The sequence below is a fragment of the Arachis hypogaea genome, chromosome 19 (genome assembly GCF_003086295.3).
Source record: "Arachis hypogaea cultivar Tifrunner chromosome 19, arahy.Tifrunner.gnm2.J5K5, whole genome shotgun sequence".
Taxonomy (NCBI): domain Eukaryota; kingdom Viridiplantae; phylum Streptophyta; class Magnoliopsida; order Fabales; family Fabaceae; genus Arachis; species Arachis hypogaea.
The window spans coordinates 43,120,229-43,126,877 of NC_092054.1; the positions used below are offsets into that span (position 1 = coordinate 43,120,229).

At 41.1% G+C, this 6,649-nt stretch overlaps 1 non-coding gene across 1 annotated transcript; it reads left to right on the plus strand.

Moving 5' to 3' along the window:
* The first annotated feature begins 6,541 nt into the window (after positions 1–6,541).
* On the plus strand, positions 6,542–6,649 carry LOC112781054 (small nucleolar RNA R71). The gene has a single exon (XR_003191852.1). It is a non-coding gene; the product is annotated as a small nucleolar RNA R71 (small nucleolar RNA).

Genomic DNA, 6,649 nt, shown 5'->3' on the forward strand with positions numbered 1-6,649 from the left:
ATATTGGAGTTGCTGGCGGAAGCCTTTGAGCATGCACGGATTCCAAGCACTGTGCACGATGCCAAGAAAGTCATAAGAAAGCTCGGCCTCGCGTACAAGAAGATAGATGCATGTCCAAATGACTGCATGCTATACCAGGGCAGCGACGAAGAGCTGACCAAATACAAACGGTGTGGGACATCAAGATGGAAGCATAAGACTAAGAAGAACTCCAGAGTGAGGATCAACATGGTTGTTAAGAAGAACGGGAAACCGCAAGCGGCGAAGATTCTTCATTACTTCCCCTTGATTCCACGAGTGCAGCGGTTATACATGTATAGTAAGACCGCCATTGACATGCTGTGGTATAAGAGAGGTCCTAATTCTGATGGTATGTACAGGCATCCAAGGGACGCCGAGGCATGGAAGTCATTTGACAGAAGATATCCCGACTTCTCCGGTGACCCGCGCAGTGGTCGCCTAGCCTTAGCTAGTGATGGCTTTAACCCTTTTGGAAACATGAGCTTGAAGTACTCAATTTAGCCCGTGGTTCTTATCCCGTAACCTGCCCCCCTGGATTTGCATGAAACCCACCTTGTTTATCCTCTCTATGATTATTCCTGGTCCTAAGATGCCTGGAAATGACATAGATGTTTACCTAGAGCCCTTGATCAATGAGTTGAAGTAGTTGTGGGTTGGAGTTGAAACTTACGATGCTAATGAGAAAAAACCTTTAATATGTATGCTGCATTTATGTGGACAATCAATGATTTTCCAGGCCTGGGCAACTTATCTGGGTGGAATACTGGTGCACGAAATTGTGATTCCTGGTAATGACTCCAAAAACTTGGTGCTCTAATCTTAATTCATAATTTGTCACAACTTCGATACAACTAACCAGCAAGTGTACTGGGTCGTCCAAGTAATAAAACCTTACGTGAGTAAGGGTCGATCCCACGGAGATTGTCGGCTTGAAGCAAGCTATGGTCACCTTGTAAATCTCAGTCAGGCGGATATCAAATGGTTATGGAGTTTTTGAATAATAATAATAATAAATAAACAGAAAATAAAGATAGAAACACTTATGTAATTCATTGGTGAGAATTTCAGATAAGTGTATAGAGATGCTTTCGTTTCTCTGAACCTCTGCTTTTCTGCTGTCTTCATCCAATCCTTCCTACTCCTTTCCATGGCAAGCTTTATATAGGGCATCACCGTTGTCAATGGCTACATCCCATCCTCTCTGTGAAAAAGGTCCAAATGCTCTGTCACGGCACGGCTAATCATCTGGAGGTTCTCGATCATACTGGAATAGGGTTCACCCTCCTTTTGCGTCTGTCATTACGCCCAGCACTCGCGAGTTTGAAGTTCGTCACAGCCATCCCTTCCCAGATCCTACTCGGAATACCACAGACAAGGTTTAGACTTTCCGGATCTCAGGAATGGCCATCCATGGGTTCTAAATTATACCACAAAGATTCTAATATCTTAGACTCGGTCCTCTATATTAGATATCTAAGAGATACTCATTCTAGCTTGTTGTATGTAGAACGGAAGTGTTTGTCAGGCACGCGTTCATAAGTGAGAATGATGATGAGCGTCACATAATCATCACATTCATCATGTTCTTGGGTGCGAATGGATATCTTAGAAGCGGAATAAGTTGAATTGAATATAAAACAGTAGTACTTTGCATTAAATCATGAGGAACAGCATAGCTCCACACCTTAATCTATGGAGTGTAGAAACTCTACCGCTGAAAATACATAAGTGATGAAGGTCTAGGCATGGCCGAATGACCAGCCCCCCATGATCTAAGAATTAGACGTCCCAAGATGATTCGAAGATGTAAATACAATAGTAAAAAGTCCTATATATACTAGACTAGCTACTAGGGTTTACAGAAATAAGTAATTGATGCAGAAATCCACTTCCGAGGCCCACTTGGTGTGTGCTTGGGCTGAGCTTGAGGTTTACACGTGCAGAGGCTTCTTTTGGAGTTGAACGCCAAGTTGTAACGTGTTTTTGGCGTTCAACTCTGGTTCGTGACGTGTTTCTGGCGTTTAACTCCAGACTGCAGCGTAGAACTGGCGTTCAACGTCCTTTTGCATCGTTTAAACTTGGGCAAAGTATGGACTATTATATATTGCTTGAAAGCCCTGGATGTCTACTTTCCAAAGCCGTTGAGAGCGCGCCATTTGGAGTTCTGTAGCTCCAGAAAATCCACTTTGAGTGTAGGGAGGTCAGAATCCAACAGCATCAGCAGTCCTTCTTCAACCTCTGAATCTGATTTTTGCTCAAGTCCCTCAATTTCAGCCAGAAAATACCTGAAATTATAGAAAAACACACAAACTCATAGTAAAGTCCAGAAATGTAAATTTAACATAAAAACTAATAAAAACATCCCTAAAAGTAACTAGATCCTACTAAAAACATACTAAAAATAATGCCAAAAAGCGTATAAATTATCCGCTCATCACAACACCAAACTTAAATTGTTGCTTGTCCCCAAGCAACTGAGAATCAAATAAGATAAAAAGAAGAGAATATACTATAAATTCTAAAATATCAATGAAACATAGCCCCAATCAGATGAGCGGGACTTGTAGCTTTTTGCCTCTTGAATAGTTTTGGCATCTCACTTTATCCATTGAGGTTCAGAATGATTGGCATCTATAGGAACTCAGAGTTCAGATAGTGTTATTGATTCTCCTAGTTCAGTATGTTGATTCTTGAACACAACTACTTTATGAGTCTTGGCCGTAGCCCTAAGCACTTTGTTTTCCAGTATTACCACCGGATACATATATACCACAGACACATAACTGGGTGAACCTTTTCAGATTGTGACTCAGATTTGCTAAAGTCCCCAATTAGAGGTGTCCAGGATTCTTAAGCATACTCTTTTTTTGCTTTGGACCTTGACTTTAACCGCTCAGTCTCAAGTTTTCACTTGACACCTTCACGCCATAAGCACATGGTTAGGGACAGCTTGGTTTAGCCGCTTAGGCCAGGATTTTATTCCTTTAAGCCCTCCTATCCACTGATGCTCAAAGCCTTGGGATCCTTTTTATTACCCTTGCCTTTTGGTTTTAAGGGCTATTGGCTTTTTGCTCTTGCCTTTTGGTTTTAAGAGCTTTTGGCTTTTTCTGCTTGCTTTTTCTTTTTCTTTCTATTTTTTCGCCATTTTTCTTTTTTTTTTTTTCTGCAAGCTTTGTATTCACTGCTTTTTCTTGCTTCAAGAATCATTTTTATTATTTTTCAGATTATCAAATAACATGTCTCCTGTTCATCATTCTTTCAAGAGCCAACATATTTAACATTCATAAACAACAACTTCAAAAGACATATGCACTGTTCAAGCATTCATTCAGAAAACAAAAAGTATTGTCACCACATCAAAATAATTAAACTAGTTTCAAGGATGAATTCGAAACCATGTACTTCTTGTTCTTTTGAAAAAAAATTTTTCATTTAAGAGAGGTGATGGATTTATATTCACTACTTTAAGGCATAGACACTTAGACACTAATGATCATGTAATAAAGACACAAACATAGATAAACATTTAACATAAGAAAACGAAAAACAGAAAATTTAAGAACAAGGAATGAGTCCACCTTAGTGACGGTGGCATTTTCTTCTTGAGGTACCAATGATGTCCTTGAGCTCTTCTATGTCTCTTCCTTGTCTTTGTTGCTCCTCCCTCATTGCTCTTTGATCTTCTCTAATTTCATGAAGGATGACAGAGTGCTCTTGATGTTCCACCCTTAGTTGCTCCCAATAATTGTGTGGAGGAAAATGTATCCCCTGAGGTATCTCAGGGATCTCTTGAATTGTAGTCAAATATTCTACCACTGAGCTATAGACCCTTGAGATGAATCTCTCCATCTCCTATGACTCGGAGGTGGAAGCTTTTGTCTTTCCTTTCCTCTTTCTAGAGGTTTCTCCGGTCTTAGGTGCCATGAATGGTAATGGAAAAACAAAAAGCTTATGCTTTTACCACACCAAACTTAGAATGTTGCTCGCCCTCAAGCAAAAGAAGAAAGAATAGTAGAAGAAGAAGAAGATATGGAGGAGATGGAGGGATGTGTGTATTTGGCTATATGGGGTTTAAGGTGGTTATGAGGTGTGAAAAGGAGGGAGTGATGGTGTGAATTTTGAGTGGGTGGGTGTAGGTGGGTGTATAATGGTTTTGGAGGGGAATTGGAGGTGATTGGTGAAGGGTTTTGGGGAAGGGTGTTTATTAGGAAGAGAGGATGAATGAGAAGAGGGAAGAGTATGAGTGGAGGTAGGTGGGGATCCTGTGGGGTCCACAGATGCTGAGATGATCCAGTGGGATCCATAGATCCTGAGGTGTCAAAGAATTGCATCCCTGCACCAATTAGGCATGTAAAATGCCTTTGCAAGCAATTCTGGCGTTTAAACGCCGAATTGGTGCTTGTTTTGGGCATTCAGCGCCCAGATGCAGCATGTTTCTGGCGTTGAACGCCAGTTCTATGCTTGTTTCTGGCGTTCAGCGCCAGCTTTCCTCAGGGTGCATTCCTGGCGTCTGAACGCCAGGATGCTGTTTGTTTTGGGCGTTCAACGCCAGATCCATGCTCTGTTCTGGCGTTGAACGCCAGCCAGATGCTCCTTACTGGCGTTTAAACGCCAGTAAGTCCTTCCTCCAGGGTGTGATTTTTTTTTCTGCTGTTTTTGATTCTGTTTTTGATTTTTCTATTTATTTTGTGACTCCACATGATCATGAACCTAATAAAACATGAAAGAACAATAAAATAAAAATAAAATTAGATAAATAAAAATTGGGTTGCCTCCCAACAAGCGCTTCTTTAATGTCAATAGCTTGACAGTGGGCTCTCATGGAGCCTCACAGATGTTCAGAGCATTGTTGAGACTTCCCAACACCAAACTTAGAGTTTGGATATGGGAGTTCAACACCAAACTTAGAGTTTGGTTGTGGCCTCCCAACACCAAACTTAGAGTTTGATTGTGGGGGCTCTGTATGACTCTGTTTTGAGAGAAGCTTACTGTTCCTCTTTTCCATGTTTACAGAAGGATGTCCTTGAGTTTTAAACACAAGGGAGTCCTCATTCAATTAAAGGGCTAGTTCATCTCTGTCAACATTAATCACAGTTCTTGCTGTGGCTAGGAAGGGTCTTCCAAGGATGATGGATTCATCCTCATCCTTCCCAGTATCTAGGATTATGAAATCAGCAGGGATGTAAAGGCCTTCAACCTTTACTAATATGTCCTCTACTTGTCCATAAGCCTATTTTCTGGAATTGTCTGCCATCTCTAATGAGATTTTAGCAGCTTGTACCTCAAAGATTCCCAGTTTCTCCATTACAGAGAGTGGCATGAGGTTTATTCCTGACCAAAGGTCACATAGAGCCTTCTCAAAGGTTATGGTGCCTATGGTACAAGGTATTAGGAACTTTTCAGGATCCTATTTCTTCTGAGGAAATCTCAGTTGATCCAATGCATTTAGTTCATTGGTGAACAGGGGAGGTTCATCTCCCTAAGTCTTATTACCAAATAAATTGGCATTCAGCTTCATGATTGCACCAAGGAACTTGGCAACTTGCTCTTCAGTAATATCTTCATTCTCTTCAGAAGAGGAATACTCATCAGAGCTCATGAAGGGCGTAAGGAGGTTTAATGGAATCTCTATGGTCTCTAGATGAGCCTCAGAGTCCTTTGGTTCCTCAAAGGGAAACTCCTTGTTGATCATTGGACATCTCAGGAGGTCTTCCTCCTTGGGATTCACGTCCTCCCCTTCCTTCTTGGATTCGGCCATGATGGTTATATCAATGGCCTTGCACTCTCCTTTTGGATTTTCTTCTGTATTGCTTGGGAGAGCATTAGGAGGGGTTTTAGTGATCTTCTTACTCAGCTGGCCCACTTGTGCCTCCAAATTTCTAATGGAGGATCTTGTTTCATTCATGAAACTCACAGTGGCCTTAGATAGATCAGAGACTAAGTTTGCTAAATTAGAGATATTTTGTTCAAAGTTCTCTGTCTGTTGCTGAGTGGATGATGGAAAAGGCTCGCTATTGCTAAACCTGTTTCTTCCACTATTATTAAAGCCTTGTTGAGGCTTTTGTTGATCCTTCCATGAGAGATTTGGGTGATTTTTTCATGAGGGATTATAGGTGTTTCCTTATGGTTCACCCATGTAATTCACCTCTACTATTGCAGGGTTCTCAAGATCATAAGCTTCTTCTTCAGAAGATGCCTCTTGAGTACTGTTGGATGCAGCTTGCATTCCATTTAGACTCTGAGAAATCATATTGACTTGCTGAGTCAATATTTTATTCTGGGCCAATATGGCGTTCAGAGTATCAATTTCAAGAACTCCCTTCTTCTGAGGCGTCCCATTACTCACAGGATTCCTCTCAGAAGTGTACATGAACTGGTTATTAGCAACCATGTCAATGAGTTCTTGAGCTTCTGCAGGTATTTTCTTTAGGTGAATGGATCCACCTGCAGAAGTATCCAATGACATCTTAGCTAATTCAGACAGACCATCATAGAATATATCCAGGATGGTCCATTCTGAAAGCATGTCAGAAGGACACTTTTTGGTCAGTTCCTTGTATCTCTCCCAAGCTTCATAGAGGGATTCACCTTCTTTCTGTCTAAAGGTTTGAACATCCACTCTAAGCTT